Below are 20619 nucleotides of genomic sequence, written 5' to 3' on the forward strand. Positions count from 1 at the left end.
CAAATCCTGCAGTGCCAGACGTGTCCCCCTGCTTAAGCCAGTACATGTCCAGGCCCGTCTGAAGTTTGCTAGAGTGCATTTGGATGATCCAGAAGAGGATTGGGAGAATGTCATATGGTCAGATGAAACCAAAATATAACTTTTTGGTAAAAACTCAACTTGTCGTGTTTGAAGGACAAAGAATGCTGAGTTGCATCCAAAGAACACCATACCTACTGTGAAGCATGGGGGTGGAAACATCATGCTTTGGGGCTGTTTTTCTGCAAAGGGACCAGGACGACTGATCCGTGTAAAGGAAAGAATGAATGTGGCCATGTATCGTGAGATTTTGAGTGAAAACCTCCTTCCATCAGCAAGGGCATTGAAGATGAAACGTGGCTGGGTCTTTCAGCATGACAATGATCCCAAACACACCGCCCGGGCAACGAAGGAGTGGCTTCGTAAGAAGCATTTCAAGGTCCTGGAGTGACCTAGCCAGTCTCCAGATCTCAACCCCATCGAAAATCTTTGGAGGGAGTTGAAAGTCCGTGTTGCCCAGCGACAGCCCCAAAACATCACTGCTCTAAAGGAGATCTGCATGGAGGAATGGGCCAAAATACCAGCAACAGTGTGTGAAAACCTTGTGAAGACTTACAGAAAACGTTTGACCTGTGTCATTGCCAACAAAGGGTATATAACAAAGTATTGAGAAACTTTTGTTATTGACCAAATACTTATTTTCCACCATAATTTGCAAATAAATTCATTAAAAATCCTACAATGTGATTTTCTGGATTTTTTTCCCTCATTTTGTCTGTCATAGTTGACGTGTACCTATGATGAAAATTACAGGCCTCTCTCATCTTTTTAAGTGGGAGAACTTGCACAATTGGTGGCTGACTAAAAACTTTTTTCCCCCACTGTATATCCTCCTTTTCCTTGATCTCCTTCTTATTGTTATTATTACAATTATTATTATGATCATCATTATAATCATAATTAATGTTGTTAATGTCATTATCATTAGTAGGCTTTGTATAGTAGCCTTGTATAACCCCCATCAAGCTGTAGGCACTACATAGGCTCGGGAATAGGGTGCCATTTGGAATGCAGCTATTGAGGGAAGAATGAACAACAGCCTTTCCTGTGGAAACTGTATGATTGCCAATATTGTGTCAGGAGCTGCATAATCTGAGAATGTAGGTCTAGAATTATAGTTCATTGGCTGTCGGGAAATCTATAAATAATAGGCTGCCTTTTCATTCGCTACAAGATTAGCCTGTTATCTAAATTAATTTAAAATGAAAATATAGGCTAGATCATGTACAAACTGAAAAGCTTTCTAAAAGTCAGTAGCTAGTTAAAGCTACAATCCACCTGTGGTAAAGTCACTTCATTGGACATAATTTGGAAAGGCACACACCTGTCTATATAAAAGGTCCTACAGTTGACAGTGCATGTCAGAGCAAAAACCAAGCCATAAGGTCGAAGGAATTGTCCGTAGAGCTCCGAGACAGGATTGTGTCGAGGCACAGATCTGGGGAAGGGTACCAAAAACAAGAACACAGTGGCCTCCATCATTCTTAAATGGAAGAAGTTTGGAACCACCAAGACTCTTCCTAGAGCTGGCCGCCCGGCCAAACTGAGCAATTGGGGGAGAAGGGCCTTGGTCAGGGAGGTGACCAAGAACCCGATGGTCACTCTGACCTCTGTGGAGATGGGAGAAACTTCCAGAAGGTCAACCATCTTGGCCTGAATGCCAAGCATCACGTCTGGAGGAAACCTGGCACCATCCCTACGGTGAAGGATGGTGTTGGCAGCATCACGCTGTGGGGATGTTTTTCAGCGGCAGGGACTGGGAGACTAGTCAGGATCGAGGGAAAGATGAACGGAGCAAAGTACAGAGAGATCTTTGATGAAAACCTGCTCCAGAGCGCTCTGGACCTCAGACTGGGGCGAAGGTTCACCTTACAACAGGACAACGACCCTAAGCACATAGCCAAGACAATGCAGGAGTGGCTTCGGGACAAGTCTTTGAATGTCCTTGAGTGGCCCAGCCAGAGTCCGGACTTGAACCCGATCGAACATGAAAATAGCTATGCAGCGACGCTCCCCATCCAACCTGACAGAGCTTGAGAGGATCTGCAGAGAAGAATGGGAGAAACTCCCCAAATACAGGTCTACCAACCTTGTAGCGTCATACCCAAGCAGACGAGGCTGTAATCGCTGGTGTTACGGATAAAAAAATATATATATATGATTGTCATAGCCAGAGGGACATGCCATTAACATTAATTCCCTTTAGTACCTACATTGTATATAACTTACAAGTAATACATATTGTAACCTGGATTCACCTGGTCAGTCTATGTCATGGAAAGAGTAGGTGTTCTTAATGTTTTGTATACTCAGTGTATGTACTATTATTATTACTTGTTACGGATACAGGTATCCTGTGTCTGTATTTGTTTTTCCTCTCCTTCTGCCCTAATCACAGGTGTCCCTTGTTTTCCTGATTGGTGGTCGTTGGTGTGTCCGACATCCGTTCGTCTACTGATTGCCGAGGTGGACCAATCAGTGGACACTCCTCTGTATTGCACCATCTGTTTCTGGTTTTACATTACCATATCACATCCCCTGGTTTTAAAAAGCCAGTCAGTTGTGTTTTCTGGAGAGACTCTTTTTGTTTGGGAGTATGGATACTGTGGTGTCTTGTTTTTTTGTGTACTCACTCATTTGCTGTTTACTCCATATGGTAACTATGTTGTTTGTTTGTTCCTGGGAAAAGGGGATTTTTAGCAAGTTGCCCTTGAACATACACTACCCGTAGGAAAACTTTGTCTAAAAACAATAGTTAGACCTGAGCGGACCACCCACTGTATTTTTGTGTAGTTAGTAGTAAGCTTAGCGGTTCTTGAGGCAGGCAAGATCAGTTTAGGGGTTTTTGACATTATTGTTTCATTCCTTGGGTCCTGCTCAGCCCCTTTTCCCCAAACCTTTACCGTGCGTTTATAATTTTAAAAAATGTGTTTGACGGTAGCTTTTTGGTTGTTGGCGTATTTTTGTTCTCACTGTTCGTTGGCAATATTCTAATTAGCATGAGTTATGTTACAGGTCTCTTTTCCATCCACCCTAGACTTAAAGCCACGGGGTTCGTAACAGCTGGCAAAGGTGCTTCAACAAAGTACTGAGTAAAGAGTCTGAATACTTATGTAAATGTGATATTTTAGTGTTTTGTTTATATAAATTTGTTAAAACTTCTAAAAACATGTTTTTGCTTTGTCATTATGAGGTATTGTGTGTAGATTGATGAGGGGGAAAAAACAATTTAATCCATTTTAGAATAAGGCTGTAACGTACAAAATGTGGAAAAAGTCAAGGGGTCTGAATACTTTCCGAATACACTGTATATCAAGAATTTAAAAGATCACTGAATATGAACCCCAGATTGCGCCTTTTATACTTACATTCAATTATGTTTTTGTTTCCTTAACCCAATTAGCAACAATAAATAGCTAGTTTTATGGGCTACAAGCCTCTGATGAGTCCCCAACAATCAGATGTTCCAGGTTTCAGGGGAAATGGAAAGCAAGCCTGTGATGAAACTTCCGTTTTTGGACATTAACAAGGCGACACTCCATCTTAACTCCTCTTCCACATTTACTGGATTGGTTGAACAGTGCAGAAGAGAACCTCCCCTGACAGTTTTTCCCCCTTCTAGTCAAGACCAGTATGTAGGGCATCTAGATTCTGGCGTTTATTTTATGCCTGTTACTTTAGGTTAATGGGCTACAGATACTATACCTAGGCTAGTAGCCTGGGCAGCCGCTAATAGACGCTATGGATCTCCACTATCTATAGCGCACACTAGCGGCTGCTCAGGCTACTACGTTAGCTTGGCTAAGTCTGGTCGTCACTAGTTACCACAGCTACAAAGTCATAAACCCGGTCTATTTCTAAAATGTTGCCTCTTAAAATCGGATTTTAAACCTAACCTTAACCACACTGTTAACTGTATGCCTAACCCTAACTTTAAATTAAGACCAAAAACCTAACGTTTGTTTTTATGACTTTTTACAATATAGCCAATTTTGACTTTGTGGCTGTGGTAACTAGTAATAACCGCAAAGTCCCGCTACTTAGCTGGAACAGCCTAAAAACACGCCACTTCGATACAGCTATGACCGAAAGCGACTTTTTCATAGCAGGTTAGCAGAGCACACGCAGCAGGTTAGGATAATTTACGTAGCAGGTTAGGAGAATTAGGCTAAGGTTAGGAAAAAGGGTCACAGAGTGTTGCAATGTTTTTTGTCACAAAAGAGGCGGCTCCTTGTAATACGCTCCGGCATTCAACATACTTTTTTACTAGCTGAAAATTGAGACACGCCATTCCTTCCGCAGCTGCCATTCCTTCTGCAGCTGTGGGGGCAGTTGTCGCTTGGTTCCTTGATCTGATCTATAGGCTATTCATCAAAGTAGCCTATTTTGCATTACTAACCAAATATAATCTCAGAGACTGTTCAAACAGTATACCAAACAACAAGAATCCACCCAAAAAGGTGATTACAGGCTATTGTAAAATGGTAGAACCTGTTGTAGACAACTAGCTAGCCATGTGCCTTTTTCACTCTGTGACCAAAACATGATTACGTTCTATTTTTAGTTGATATAGGAATGAATACACAAGCAGCGAATCAAACTGGGATCATATTTTAGGTTAGCCTAGGAAGCCGATATTGGAGATCTAGCACCCATGCACTATCGTCTCGGCTCGATGTGTATTCCCAGTAATACACTCGTGTCCCCCGTGGGGCATCATATTCCTCGTTAACTAGCTTTAAAAACGGGGAGAATGCAGAGAGAAACTGGGAAAATATGCATACTTTCTTTATGAAACACTATTTTCCACCACCATGCTAGTGGCTAATGTCTAGGAATGCTACCTCCTGATGTTGCGCCTTACGTTCAGCCAGGGGTAAACAGAATGTGCGACCTAATTGGCTCAACGCGATATGCAACATCTGGGAATATCATATCTAAGCATTAGCCACTAGAAAGGTGGTGGAAATGGTATCTCGTAAAGAAAGTACACATATTTTCCCCGTTTTTCCCCCGCCTTATCAGAAAATGATGCCTTATCAGCCTGAATGGAGGATGCTTTACGTACAAGACGGTCCACGGGGACACGAGTGTATTACTGGGAATGCAAATCAAAACTAGATGATAGTGCAAATACAGAACCCACCAGATACAGAGCCCACCATCGGCTGCCTAGGCTAGTTTTCGATTACACCGGCAAGTATATGAATATTTGCCAGGGCATATTTTTTCAATTATAAAGCTGATTATTTCACATGTAGATGTGGGAAGCTAAAAAAGGCTAGCTAGCTTGCTCTGTTTTTAGCCAGGCTAAAGCCAGCTACCAGGCTGCCAGCTAGCTATTACCAAGCAAGGAGTTTTGTATGGAGGTCAATGAGTGTCGATTTTGGTCAACAAAAAATTTAATGGCTTATTCGCTACGTGAGGTTTATTTGATTGAATATACGTTTTGTAATGGTTAGGTTGTTACGAGTGTACTGATATTAGTAGGTCCCATGACATCCCGGCAACTATGAGAAAAAACCCTATATATATATACAGTGGGGAGAACAAGTATTTGATACACTGACGATTTTGCAGGTTTTCCTACTTGCAAAGCATGTCTGTAATTTTTATCATAGGTACACTTCAACTGTGAGAGACGGAATCTAAAACAAAAATCCAGAAAATCACATTGTACGATTTTTAAGTAATTAATTTGCATTTTATTGCATGACATAAGTATTTGATACATCAAAAAAGCAAAACTTAATATTTGGTACAGAAACCTTTGTTTGCAATTACAGAGATCATACGTTTCCTGTAGGTCTTGACCAGGTTTGCACACACTGCAGCAGGGATTTTGGCCCACTCCTCCATACAGACCTTCTCCAGATCCTTCAGGTTTCGGGGCTGTCGCTGGGCAATACGGACTTTCAGCTCCCTCCAAAGATGTTCTATTGGGTTCAGTTCTGGAGACTGGCTAGGCCACTCCAGGACCTTGACATGCTTCTTATGGAGCCACTCCTTAGTTGCCCTGGCTGTGTGTTTCGGGTCGTTGTCATGCTGGAAGACCCAGCCACGACCCATCTTCAATGCTCTTACTGAGGGAAGGAGGTTGTTGGCCAAGATCTCGCGATACATGGCCCCTTCCATCCTCCCCTCAATACGGTGCAGTCGTCCTGTCCCCTTTGCAGAAAAGCATCCCCAATGATGTTTCCACCTCCATGCTTCACGGTTGGGATGGTGTTCTTGGGGTTGTACTCATCCTTCTTCTTCCTCCAAACACGGCGAGTGGAGTTTAGACCAAAAAGCTCTATTTTTGTCTCATCAGACCACATGACCTTCTCCCATTCCTCCTCTGGATCATCCAGATGGTCATTGTCAAACTTCAGACTGCCTGGACATGCGCTGGCTTTTAATCCATGACGGCGTAGAGTGTTACTAATGGTTTTCTTTGAGACTGTGGTTCCAGCTCTCTTCAGGTCATTGACCAGGTCCTGCCGTGTAGTTCCGGGCTGATCCCTCACCTTCCTCATGATCATTGATGCCCCACGAGGTGAGATCTTGCATGGAGCCCCAGACCGAGGGTGATTGACCGTCATCTTGAACTTCTTCCATTTTCTAATAATTGCGCCAACAGTTGTTGCCTTCTCACCAAGCTGCTTGCCTATTGTCCTGTAGCCCATCCCAGCCTTGTGCAGGTCTACAATTTTATCCCTGATGTCCTTACACAGCTCTCTGGTCTTGGCCATTGTGGAGAGGTTGGTGTCTGTTTGATTGAGTGTGTGGACAGGTGTCTTTTATACAGGTAACGAGTTCAAACAGGTGCAGTTAATACAGGTAATGAGTGGAGAACAGGAGGGCTTCTTAAAGAAAAACTAACAGGTCTGTGAGAGCCGGAATTCTTACTGGTTGGTAGGTGATCAAATACTTATGTCATGCAATAAAATGCAAATTAATTACTTAAAAATCATAGAATGTGATTTTCTGGATTTTTGTGTATCAAATACTTGTTCTCCCCACTGTAGGTGTTCCTCTTGTCCAGGTGGGAAAGGGCAGTGTGGAGCGTAATAGAGATTGCATCATATGTGGATCTGTTGGGGCAGTATGCAAATTGGAGTGGGTCTAGGGTTTCTGGGATAATGGTGCTGATGTGAGCCATGACCAGCCTTTCAAAGCACTTCATGGCTACAGACGTTAGTGCTACGGGTCGGTAGTCATTAAGGCAGGTTATCTTAGTGTCCTTGGGCACAGGGACTATGGTGGTCTGCTTGAAACATGTTGGTATTACAGACTCAGTCAGGGACATGTTGAAAATGTCAGTGAAGACACTTGCCAGTTGGTCAGCACTTGCTCGGAGTACACGTCCTGGTAATCCGTCTGGCCCTGCGGCCTTGTGAATGTTGACCTGCTTAAAAAGTCTTACTCACATCGGCTACGGAGAGCGTGATCACATAGTCATCCGGAACAGCTGATGCTTTCATGCATGCTTCAGGTGTTGCTTGCCTCGAAGCGAGCATAGAAGTGATTTAGCTCATCTGGTAGGCATGTGTCACTGGGCAGCTCGCAGCTGTGCTTCCCTTTGTAGTCTGTAATAGTTTTCAAGCCCTGCCACATCCGACGAGCGTCAGAGCCGGTGTAGTACGATTTAATCTTAGTCATGTATTGACTCTTTGCCTGTTTGATGGTTCGTCGGAGGTCACAGCGGGATTTCTTATAAGCATCCGAGTTAGACTCCCGCTCCTTGAAAGCGGCAGCTCTACCCTTTAGCTCAGTGCGGATGTTGCCTATAATCCATGGCTTCTGGTTGGGGTATGTACGTACGGTCACTGTGGGGACGACGTCATCGATGCACTTATTGATGAAGCCAGTGACCGATGTGGTGTACTCCTCAATGCCATCGGAAGAATACCGGAACATATTCCACTCTGTGCTAGCAAAACAGTCCTGTAGCTTAGCATCTGCGTCATCTGACCACTTTTTTATTAACCGAGTCACTGGTGCTTCCTGCTTTAGTTTTTGCTTATAAGCAGGAATCAGGAGGACAGAGATATGGTCAGATTTGACAAATGGAGGGCGAGGGAGAGCTTTGCAGCGTCTCTGTGTGTGGAGTCAAGATGGTCTAGAGTTGGCTGACGAAAAGTAAATGTGGATAGTTCTTCCAATATCTTCAATATGCACCTTGGAATTGGATAAGGATGCGCGCAGTTGCGTCCCAGATGTGTCCGTCTTCACTTGTAGCCTGTGAGAAAGACCCGATCACATGATGGAGAGCCCTGTGAGTGAGGTGCTACCGAGCGCGCAGCACTCAGGGAGAAGGGCACAACGGCCAATGGGTGCAAAAGGCATGTATTTTTTTTTTTTTATAGCCGCATGTGCGCACTCCCTCAAATCGTTTGGAGAAAATATCCTTTCTATTTCATTCAGCTTCGTTCAATTGTATTCTTCATACTATAAAATAATGCCATGGAATTCTAAGCAAATCTTGTCTGCTAAATTAACTAGTTTAGCCCACAGCCATTTGGCATAGCCAGATCAGGACCTAACATAAGGACCACTCATAGTATGCTATTCTGTTCTTATGAAATAGACTACATTTTCTTCATATCATGCTTCTTTAGACCTGTCTAAAAATAATAATGGAAAATGTGTGAAGGTGTAGGCTATATTGCATGGATTTATTAGACTTGTTAAAATGTAGATGTTCCAAAGGTCTTCATCAGTGGCTTGTAGGCTATGTGTGGAAACCAGGAGATGCTAAATTTGTTTATGTTAATTAACCGTCAATTACCTTAAGACTGACAGTTATTTGCTTGACAATCATCGGCTGACTAAATTTAGTGACCGCCACAGCCCTAGGCGGGGGCGCTCCTGTACAGTAGGTGGCGTCAATGCACAATAACAATGGATGCCAGCCGCCGATAAACCCTACATAAGAAGGGGCGGGGCGACAACTGTAGCTAGCAAGCCATACACCGGTAGACAGTGTCCTTACATGCTGACCAGACCGCACGCGCATCAGCGTGCGCCATCGCGCGCATGTTGATTTTTTTCCTCCCACACCAGACACGATCAGGACACGCAGGTTGAAATATCAAAACGAACTCTGAACCAACTATATTAACTTGGGGACAGGTCGAAAAGCATTAAACATTTATGGCAATTTAGCTAGCTAGATTCCTGTTGCTAGCTAATTTGTCCTGGGATATAAACTTTGGGTTGTTATTTTACCTGAAATGCACAAGGTCCTCTACTCCAACAATTAATTCACAGATAAAATGGTAAACCAAGTTCAGGCTTCCTTCAGGCTGCTTCTTCTTCTTTGGACGTTATATGTCGTTTGGCAGCCAACTTTAAGATGCATTACCACCACCAACTGGACTGGAGTGTGGACCTCAGTTAATCTTTCATTCACCCACGTGGGTTTATGCTCCTAAAAACCAATGAGGAGATGGGAGAGGCAGGACTTGCAGCGTGTCGAGCGCCACAAATAGAACCAAGGTCAGCAGCAGTGTGGGTGCAATGATTGAATAACATGTGTAAATCTATTTTGCAACACTTGTGACGCGTCCGGTCTGGTCAGCATGTTAGGGTGTGGTAGAAGTTAGGGATTTATTTGGTTTAGAATTTTATTTTCATGGTAGTACAGAATTGGGCAGATCATGATTGATCGTACATTCCAGCACAGTAGGTGGAGGCATGCACTTAAATTATTATTTGTGGACCGCCATTATAATCATAGAAGAAGAAGGAGTGTAGCCACAGTTATAAACTGTACAGCACAAGTCTCAAAGAAGTCTAAGAAACTGGACATTATTGTGGCTGCGGCAGAAAAGTTTTTGAACTTTAGGATTTTACATCTGAAGACTTGCAAAGGGTACTGGCGCCAGATGACCCACCCTCCCAGGTTCCCCTAAAACATTTACATTTTAGTCATTTAGCAGACGCTCTTATCCAGAGCAAATTACAGGAGCAATTAGGGTTAAGTGCCTTGCTCAAGGATTTTTCACCTAGTCGGCTCGGGGATTACAACCAGCAACCTTTCGGTTACTGGCACAACGCTCTTAACCACTAAGCTACCTGTCGAAAAGTTGTTTGATTATTTTTTGGGTAGTTTTTTGGTAGTTTGTTACGTTTTGGGGGGGAATCCTGTTTCCCGCATAGTAGGTGGTGGGATGCACATTAAATTGTGTGATCGCCAATATACTATAGAAGAAGAAGACAGTGTCATTCGCCCCCACCTTTCGGTCACTGTTTTCTGTAAACGACAGTGAGGGCAGGTACAGTCCTAGTCTGCTGTGCTAGCGGGAGGCGGAGACGACCGGTAGATAGTGTCCTTCGCCCCAGCCTATTGGGCACGGTTTTCTCTGGTACACAGCAGGCGGGGACTAGTAAGCTAGCACACAGTGTTGCTAATTAGTAAGCTAGCTAATTAGCCCCCCACACACACAAAAAAAAGCTACTAGCACATGGTGTCGCCCTAGCCTCCTGGCATTCATGGAGGAACCAATGGGGTGCTCAATGGTGGGTGTTCATGAAGGAACCAATGGGATGCTCGGGGGGGGGGCATTCCTGCACATGCAGGAACGCCCCGAATTGCAGGCTGCAGTTGCACACTACCAAAAGGTGTCTGCTACTCCAAAAACCCCACTCCACCCACGCACGTAGATCCAAGTAAGCGAAAACGTTTTCCTAACTTGCTACGAAAATCTCTTCGTGCCAAGTGGCGTGTTTTTAGGGAGTCCCTAGCTAGCTAGCTAGATAGCTAGCTTGATGGCTGGCTGGTCCTTGGAAAACAAATAGCTAGCTATTTACATCAAACGTTAAATGTCTAACTAGCAAGCTAATTAACATGCAGTATATAGGCAGTGAAAATTGGACATGGCGAAGAAAGCTTTCATGAGCGGGTGGGAAAAAAGGTCTGACTGCTAGTTAATTGAGGTTAGCTAGCTAGCTAAGGAGCAAGTATCACCATTCTGTGGTATGACCATCGACCCAAGCATCTCAAGGCAAGCAGGTTAGCCTTTTAGCTAACGTTAGCTAGCGAGCAGTTGGAAACGAATCAGGTCATCAAAAAGAGGGATGCAGATAGCTACACAAGTATTCAACAAACACAACGCTATCTCATATAGCTTAATATATAATATTATAAAAAATAATTGTTTTCGTTTACAATACCGTTTAGCTCAGTTAGCTAATGCCCAGGTTTTGTCTTCGACTGTTTTCTAGGCTCAGTTCCAGATTCCAGCTGTTTTTGAGGTCCCAGACTGGACCAGCGTCTCATCAGCAACATTAAAAAAGTACTTCCGTTCACGGAATTTCGGAAACGTTAAAAATAAAAGTCCCCCACTTAATAATAGAAAAGTGTCATTAACCTGTATTTATTCATGATACTGTATATGAAAAATAATTGTCTAAACATCAACAGTAATTCATATTTGTTCATATTTAAGTGACATTTGCATTAAATGTGGGTTTCAAACCATTTTCCAAAGTTCAATAAATGCCCCCAATGCAATACACTGTGTGTGAAATACATATTGGTTTACAGAGAAACAATTATTCTATGTGCCGATGTAAAAGTGGGATTTGGGAATACCCAGTAGGGTCTGTAGAATCTATACATGGTGTTATTTCATAGGAGACTCTGGTCTAAATACCCAGCAACTCTTTCTACTCCACCCACTCTATAGTGATGGGGGAAAAAATTAATTTTTCCAACAATTGTTTACAGACAGATTATTTCACTTATAATTCACTGTATCACAATTCCAGTGGGTCAGAAGTTTACATACACTAAGTTGACTGTGCCTTTAAACAGCTTGGTATATTCCAGAAAATGATGTCATGGCTTTAGAAGCTTCTGATAAGCTAATTGACATCATTTTAGTCAATTGGAGCTGTGCCTGTGGATGTATTTCAAGGCCTACCTTCAAACTCAGTGCCTCTTTGCTTGACATCATGGGAAAATCAAAAGAAATCAACCAAGACCACAGAAAACAAATTGTAGACCTCCACAAGTCTGGTTCATCCTTGGGAGCAATTTCCAAACGCCTGAAGGTACCACGTTCATCTGTACAAACAATAGTACGCAAGTATAAACACCATGGGACCACACAGCCGTCATACCGCTCAGGAAGGAGACGCGTTCTGTCTCCTAGAGATGAACGTACTTTGGTGCGAAAAGTGCAAATCAATCCCAGAACAACAGCAAAGGACCTTGTGAAGATGCTGGAGGAAACAGGTACAAATGTATCTATATCCACAGTAAAACAAGTCCTATATCGACATAACCTGAAAGGCTGCTCAGCAAGGAAGAAGCCACTGCTCGAAAACCGCCATAAAAAAGCCAGACTATGGTTTGCAACTGCACATGGGGACAAAGATCGTACTTTTTGGAGAAATGTCCTCTGGTCTGATAAAACAAAAATTGAACTGTTTAGCCATAATGACCATCGTTATGTTTGGAGGAAAAAGGGGAATGCTTGCAAGCCGAAGAACACCATCCCAACCGTGAAGCACGGGGGTGGCAGCATCATGCTGTGGGGGTGCTTTGCTGCAGGAGGGACTGGTGCACTTCACAAAATAGATGGCATCATGAGGAAGGAAAATTAGGTGGATATATTGAAGCAACATCTCAAGACATCAGTCAGGAAGTTAAAGCTTGGTCGCAAATGGGTCTTCCAAATGGACAATGACCCCAAGCATACTTCCAAAGTTGTGGCAAAATGGCTTAAGGACAACAAAGTCAAGGTATTGGAGTGGCCATCACAAAGCCCTGACCTCAATCCTATAGAAAATGTGTGGGCAGAACTGAAAAAGCGTGTGCAAGCAAGGAGGCCTACAAACCTGACTCAGTTACACCAGCTATGTCAGGAGGAATGGGCCTAAATTCACCAAACTTATTGTGGGAAGCTTGTGGAAGGCTACCCGAAACGTTTGACCCAAGTTAAACAATTTAAAGGCGATGCTACCAAATACAAATTGAGTGTATGTAAACTTCTGACCCACTGGGAATGTGATGAAATAAATAAAACCTGAAAAGAATCATTCTCTCTTCTATTATTCTGACATTTCACATTCTTAAAATAAAGTGGTGATCCTAACTGACCTAAAACAGGGAATTTTTACTAGGATTAAATGTTTGTGAAAAACTGAGTTTAAATGTATTTGGCTACGGTGTATGTAAACTTCCGACTTCAACTGTATCTGTGCGAGCGGTAATCGGATGTCCTGCTCAGTTTGAGAGGGTAAGCGTGAAGATGAGAAGGAGGACCGGAGGTAAACTTTGATAGTTTGCTACTGCTATCATTTATTTTAATTAAAACAATATGTTTCATTGCCCATGGTGAAGCTATTTGTCAGAGTTATTGATCTCACAATAAGCCAGATTCGAGTAGGCCTGACTTACATAACTTACATTTGGCTACATTGAAGCGGTAGCCCTGGCACAATCCATCAGAGATGGACAGTGCATGGGTGCTGAAAGTAGACTAATTTGAGAACGCCTAATTCATTTAAACTTCTCTTCATTTTAATTCGACTTTATAAGAAGAGGGCTTTGTGTTGGAGCCTATTTCTTCCTATTTAAAGGGGAACTGCACCTGCTGATTTGGCCTAATCTTTGGGCTTGCTCCTCAAGAAATGCTGTTGGCCATGACAGAAGCCAAACGAGAGTTGGCTTGGCGGTGTGGTTTGATGTGGGTGTTTCTTGGGTTTGTCCTTGCCACCACCAAGACACACCCATCTGTCAGAACCTTTCCCGCAGCTGTTTCCCCTCACTCAATCACAACAAATAAACCTCCTTTGTTGTTCTTTTTCTCACACATCTACACACAATACCCCATAATGACAGTGAAAACATGTTTTTAGAAATGTTAGCACATTTATTGAAAATGAAATACAGAAATATTTCATTTACCTAATTATTCACACCCGAGTCAATACATGTTAGAATCACATTTGGCAGCGATTACAGCTGTGAGTCTTTCTAGGTAAGATCTAAGAGCTTTGCACACCTGGATTGTCCAATATTTGCACATTATTCTTTTTTAAATTCTTCAAGCTCTGTGAAGTTTGTTTTTGATCATTGCTAGACAGATATGTTCAAGTCTTGCCATAGATTTTCTAGATGATTTAAGTCAAAACTGTAACTAGGCCACTCAGGAACATTTAATGATGTCTTGGTAAGCAACCCCAGTGTATATTTGATCTTGTGTTTTAGGTTATTGTCCTGCTGAAAGGTGAATTTGTCTCCCAGTATCAGTTGGAAAGCAAACTGAACAAGGTTTTTCTCAGGGATTTTGCCTGTGCCTTTAGCTCTATTCTGTTTATTTTTATCCTTAAAAACTCCCCTAGTCCTTGCCGATGACAAGCATACCAATAACATGATGCAGCCACCACCACACTTGGAAAACATGAAGAGTGGTACTCAGTGATGTGTTGTGTTGGATTTGCCCCAAACATAACGCTTTGTATTCAGGACATAAATATTATTTGCCGCATGTGTTGCTGTTTTACTTTAGTGCCTTATTGCAAATAGGATGCATGTTTTGGAATATTTTTATTCTGTACAGGCTTCCTTCTTTTCACTCTGTCATTTAGGTTAGTATTGTGGAGTAACTGCAAAGTTGTTTATCCATTAAACTCTGTAACTGTTTTAAAGTCACCATTGGTCTCATGGTGAAACCCTGAGCAGTTTCCTTCCTCTCCGGCAACTGACTTAGGAAGGATGCCTGTATCTTTGTAGTGACTGGGTGTATTGATACACCATCCAAAGTGTAATTAATTACTTCACCATGCTCAAAGGGATTTTCAATGTCTGCTTTTTAAATTTGTACGCATCTACCAATTGGAAAACCTCCCTGGTCTTTGTGGTTAAATCTGCGTTTGAAATTCACTGCTCGACTACCTAACAGATAATTGTATGTGTGGGGTACAGAAATGAGATAGTCATTCAAAAATAATGTTTAAACACTATTATTGCACACTGAGTGAGTCCATGCAACTTATTATGTGACTTTTAAGCACAATTTTACTCCTGTCTAGGCTTGCCATAACAAAGGGATTGAATACTTATTGAATCAAGACATTCATCTTTTAATTTTTAATTAACTTGTAAAAATGTCTACAAACATAATTAATTTACATTTTTACATTTACGTAATTTAGCAGACGCTCTTATCCAGAGCGACTTACAAATTGGTGCATTCACCTTATAGCCAGTGGGATAACCACTTTACAATATTTTTTATTTTTTTATTTTTTTTTGGGGGGATAGAAGGATTACTTTATCCTATCCCAGGTATTCCTTAAAGAGGTGGGGTTTCAAGTGTCTCCGGAAGGTGGTGAGTGACTCCGCTGTCCTGGCGTCGTGAGGGAGCTTGTTCCACAATTGGGGTGCCAGAGCAGCGAACAGTTTTGACTGGGCTGAGCGGGAACTGTGCTTCCGCAGAGGTAGGGGGGCCGCAGAGGTGGATGAACGCAATGCCCTCGTTTGGGTGTAGGGACTGATCAGAGCCTGAAGGTACGGAGGTGCCGTTCCCCTCACAGCTCCGTAGGCAAGCACCATGGTCTTGCACCATGGTCACTTTGACATTATGTGGTATTGTTTGCAGGCCAGTGACACAAAATCTCAATTTAATAAAATGTTTATTCAGGTTATAACAAAACAAAATGTGGAAAAAGTCAAGGGGTATGAATAGTTTCTGAAGGCACTGTACTTGTGTTGACTGGGAGGGCCTGTGACAGGGTGATACAATAGACAGCCAAGTAGTTAATTGCATTTAGTTATAAAGAAAGGACAAAGCTTTTTGAAAATGCACTTCACAACCAACATTACTACTACTTGTATCTGCTTGGCTGGGTAATTGACCTACTAGTTTATCAAACAAAGTATTTTTTAATACAACTTTTCCAGAACACACATTACCGTCGTTGGTGAAGCCGTCGGTGTCATCAGGGCAGTAACTCGGGTAAAGCTCATAAAGGTCGCCTATTTCTACAATTTATGTGATTTTAAACCTAACCTTAACTACACTGCTAACCTTATGCCAAAACTAACGTTAAATTAAGACCAAAAAGCTCATTTTAGTTTTCATTAATTTTTACGATATAGCCTATTTAAATTTGTGGCTATGGTAACTAGTGGAAACCCTAATTCTATGCTTTACAGATGTAGACTGACTGTAGCTCCATTGGATTAGATTCGGGCTGGTGACATCATTAAGGTTTGTTGCACCTAGTTCACTGTATTAGTCAGACTCACTCAGACATGAGTTAGCTACCACCATAACTGTAAATGTTGTAATGAGGTAGCTAGCAAGCTAGTTACGCTAACATTAGCTAAAATGTTAGCTAGCCTGCCTCGCTTTATCAAAAGATAGCCGTCAACATAACCAGCAATAACGTTATCTAAGGTCGTTAGCTAAGTTATACCAGAGAGGTCATTATATTCCAATATCTCTGGTTATACTCACCACCACCGGTCGTTGCACACCAAGCTAGCATTATTGGTGCAGACTTGAGGACTGACGAACTCCAAGCAGCTATTCCTTTTATGTTTATTTTTTATAATTCTACACCAGATGCAAACATACACATACGAACAACAACTTACAGACGCACACAAACAACGACTACATCTCATCTGCCCAGACCGGCATGCTCACACCCCCATCCCTAGTGCCTGCTTTCATGTTTTCCACATGGCCTTAAATTGTACCAATTTTAATAAATCATTCAATTTTTCCATTGTGTTAATGATGGCAGATTGATTGATTTCCAAGTTTTTAGTATATGTTTTTTGAAGATGAGTGATGAGAAGAGAATCGTCCAGCCCATTGGGTATCTCACTACACCCCCATATGCCATGTCTTGAAATATACAGACAGATGGATTAAAAGTAAGTTTACATTGTAATACTTCTGACAGACAATTTTCTAGCTCCGCCCATAACTTTTGGACATTATAGCATTTCCAGAAAGCATGGATTATTGAGTCATTGTTAGTTTTACACTTAAGACATGACTCTGCGGTTGTGCTGTAGAATTTGTGAATTTTGTCTCTTGTATAATACATTCTATACATTAGTTTATACCTAATTAAGTGTACATTTTTGCTAACTGTAATTTCGTTAGTTATGCTCCAACATTCCCTCCATCTTGTGCCAACATCAGTTCTTTTTAAGTCATGGTTCCAATAGTTTATATGTTTTTCTAAGAGATTGCCAGTTGGATATGCTCTCTGCAAGGTTTTGTATATTTTACCTATCATTTGAACATCCTTTTTTGACTCAAATTAGATTCCCTCAAGGTTGCTCTGATGTCCAAAAGATTTCAAATCCAAATTCCGTGATATGTAACTTTTAAGTTGCATGTATTTGAAAATATTTACATTGGTCAGTCCAAAATTGCTTTCTAATTCTGTCATGGAAATAAATGTATTTCCTGTTACCAAGTCATTTACGGTTTCTATGCCTTTAGTTTTCCATGTGGACCAATTTATCGGGGAATTCTGAAAAGCTATCCAAGGATTGTGTTTTTAGGGAGTGATATTGGTTCTTGTAGAGTACGTTTCATTTTCTTCCATATTAAATATGAAGTTGTTAATGTTCTTACCTTTATCCTTAGAAAATAGACCCGTAAAAGATTCTGGGGATGAGCATGCACGTCTTCAATATGTACCCATTGTTCCTCTATAGTTCATTCAACTACAGCATATGTCGCAAGTAAAAGCCTTGGGTAGCGAGTTGATACAATTCCAAGTCTGGAAGGTTACAAACAACCCTCAGACTTAGGAAGATGCAAAACTTTCCTTTTTATTCTATTAATTTTATTTGGACATATAAAGTCTGTTATGACCGAGTATACTTTTTAAAAGAATGTCTTTGGTGGGTTAATTAGCATTACCGAAAATAAATACAAAAACTTTGGGAGCCATGCCATTCTGAAGAGGTTTATTCTATCTGTAAGATTTATGGGAAGATTTTTCCATTTAATTAGATCTGCTTTCATATTGTTGAGTAATGGAATAAAGTTATCTTTATATATTTGTTGTTTATTGTCACCTATTATGCATTCTATGTATAAAAAATTTTTTGTGGTCCACTTAAAGGATTGCTGTAGATTGTGAGTTATTCTTTTCCCTTTTCCTATTGGCATTATTTCGTTTTTTCCACGTAAATTTTATATCCTGAAATTTTAGAGTATTCTGAAAATATTTTTAGCAATATTTTTCAATATTGGTCAGGTATATCAGGAGAACATCTGCAAATAAGTTTAGTTTATATTCATGTTTACAAATACTGATACCTGTTACGTTTGGATCCTGTCAATTGCCAGTGCAAATTGGAGGGGGAAGAGGGGGCATCCCTGTCTTGTGCCCCTTTCTAAAGCAATTTCATCAGATACTGTATTATTAGTTTATATTTTTGCTTTACGACATTTATATAATATTTTTATAAAATGTATTATTTCAGCTGGAAAGTTGAAAGCTTCCAAAGTTTTGAATAGAAAAGGCCATTAAAGACAGTCCCCAAAACAAATCAGCATCAACAGGCAATATTGATAAATCTATATTTAGTTTTTTTGCGTATTGTATTAAACTGAAACATGTTCTTGTATTTGTCAGCAACTGGAATAACTATTTGATACATGGAACTAGGAAGTACTGAACTGAGTGACATGTATGTTGTCATCTGTAAATATGGGCGCTACTTTCCGCAGTATCTAATATTTATTTTTTGGGTGATCTCTGTTTTTAGTGATTATTTTTTGTCTGCTGATAATTGCTTCAGGGTTGTTGAGTCTAAGAAGGCAGTTTAATTCTGATTTATATACATTTTCATAGAAGCTTTTAAAATGGTAATTAATCGCGTTGTTGTTTCTAATTACTGCATTTGTATCTTTATCTTTTAAAATTATAACTGGTTTAGCGTGTATTCGTTTTTTGAGACCTGCGAGATATTTACCAGGTTTATTTGCCATTAAGTAGTATGCTTTATTTGAGTTTAACCTGTAGTTCTTGGCTCTCTTCAAAAAGTAAAAGGTGGTATTCCTGCTCATGTTTTTTTATGGGCTACAGATTTTCTCTGTACTCTATGTCTTTTGTAATGGTAAAGGTTAACATTTTTCATTTACGTATTTAATCAGTTTCGGGTCCAGAAGATGCACTCTGTTCATTCTCCATATTCGGTTGCTAAGTGTATATTATATTGGTGTAATTAAGCATGATACCAGAGAATGATCCGATATCACTATATCATGATTTTTTTTATCCAGTAAATTGTTGGAAATAAAGATGAGGTCAATTCTTGAATAGTTTTTTCTTACTTTGAGAAATAAGTTTTCTGTAGTTGGGAATAGTAATCTCCAGGTGTCTTATAAATTATTTGTAGAGATTACATTTTTCAACCTCTTTGGAGGCTCCCTAAATGTGCCTTTTTTATTACTACGTCTGTCAATCTTATCGAATGTATGATTTAGGTCACCTGCTAAAATAATAGTTCCTGTCTGAATATAGCTTCAATTCTATCTAAAAACACTAGATTTGCCCCTGGTTGGATATACAATGACATCAATGTGTATTTATCACCACGTAAGGTACAATTCAACATTAGAAAACGGCCTTCTTGGTCCATGTGCTTGGATATAAGGGAAAATTGTGTATTCTTATTTATCAGGATGCCTACACCTCTGCTGTTACTACAGTAGGGGGCAGCATAGGCCTCTCCATCCCAGCTCCTCTTTAAATATTCAATTTCTCATTTTTTTAAATGTACCTCTTGCAAGAAAACCACATCTACTGACAATCTCTAAGTGTTCGAGAACCAAGTGTTTGAGAACCTGTGCACATTCCATGTGATAAGTTGGATTTTGTTGGTCTTTACGTATAGAATAAAAGTTAACCTTATCTGTTCCGTCTTTGAATAACTAAATAAAACATTTTAGCAGACATGACATATGACGGCAGTGGGCATTCCATAGAATGGGAGGATCATAGTATAAATAAATAGTTATTGTATACAATACACATTTAACAAGAAACCCACAAAAATAAGCAAAGTACGTCTTTGTACTTGAGGCGCTATGCCTTTTTAGGGCTTTTAAGCTCTTCTCCTAATGTACCACAAGTCTGTGGATTATGTCATTGTACATACACTGGAGAAAGACTGCCACTTAAGTACTGTGGACAGTTTGTATTACCTTATACATTTTCTAAAAGTATAGTGGCTGGTGGGGGTCTACTTGGGGAGAGTGGGTCCACCGAGAGACTGAAATGGGATGATTGGAGGCCCGAGGGACACCTCAGAAGTGTCTTATGCCCTCCCAGTCACCCCATCCCAATCCATCGGATAAAGCTTGCCTCCATTCTCACCAATAGCCACCATTGAATCTTAGTTATAATGACAAACAAGGAATAATAATGATTCGACATCCTTTCCTATCTGTCCAGAACTCTTATTCATTTTACAGCGGGTTTGCAAGTCACAAAAAAAAAAGTCTTTAACAAATCAAAATATATTTTATATTTGAGATTCTTCAAATAGCCACCCTTTGC

At 40.8% G+C, this 20619-nt stretch overlaps 1 protein-coding gene across 3 annotated transcripts in view; it reads right to left on the bottom strand.

Annotated features, from left to right (window-relative positions):
* LOC121584622 (synuclein, alpha interacting protein) overlaps positions 1-11342 on the bottom strand; it is a 46699-nt gene extending 35357 nt beyond the window's left edge. For 2 of the 3 annotated variants that reach the window (XM_041900615.2, XM_041900614.2), the window contains exon 1: positions 11239-11341. The gene's annotated coding sequence lies outside the window, so the exon portion shown is untranslated. Of the gene's footprint in view, positions 1-11238 lie in introns of all 3 variants that reach the window. The other variant, XM_041900616.2, reaches the window with a different exon arrangement.
* Between the last annotated feature and the right edge of the window lie 9277 nt (positions 11343-20619).

This window comes from Coregonus clupeaformis, chromosome 16 (assembly GCF_020615455.1).
Source record: "Coregonus clupeaformis isolate EN_2021a chromosome 16, ASM2061545v1, whole genome shotgun sequence".
In the NCBI taxonomy this organism is placed as follows: domain Eukaryota; kingdom Metazoa; phylum Chordata; class Actinopteri; order Salmoniformes; family Salmonidae; genus Coregonus; species Coregonus clupeaformis.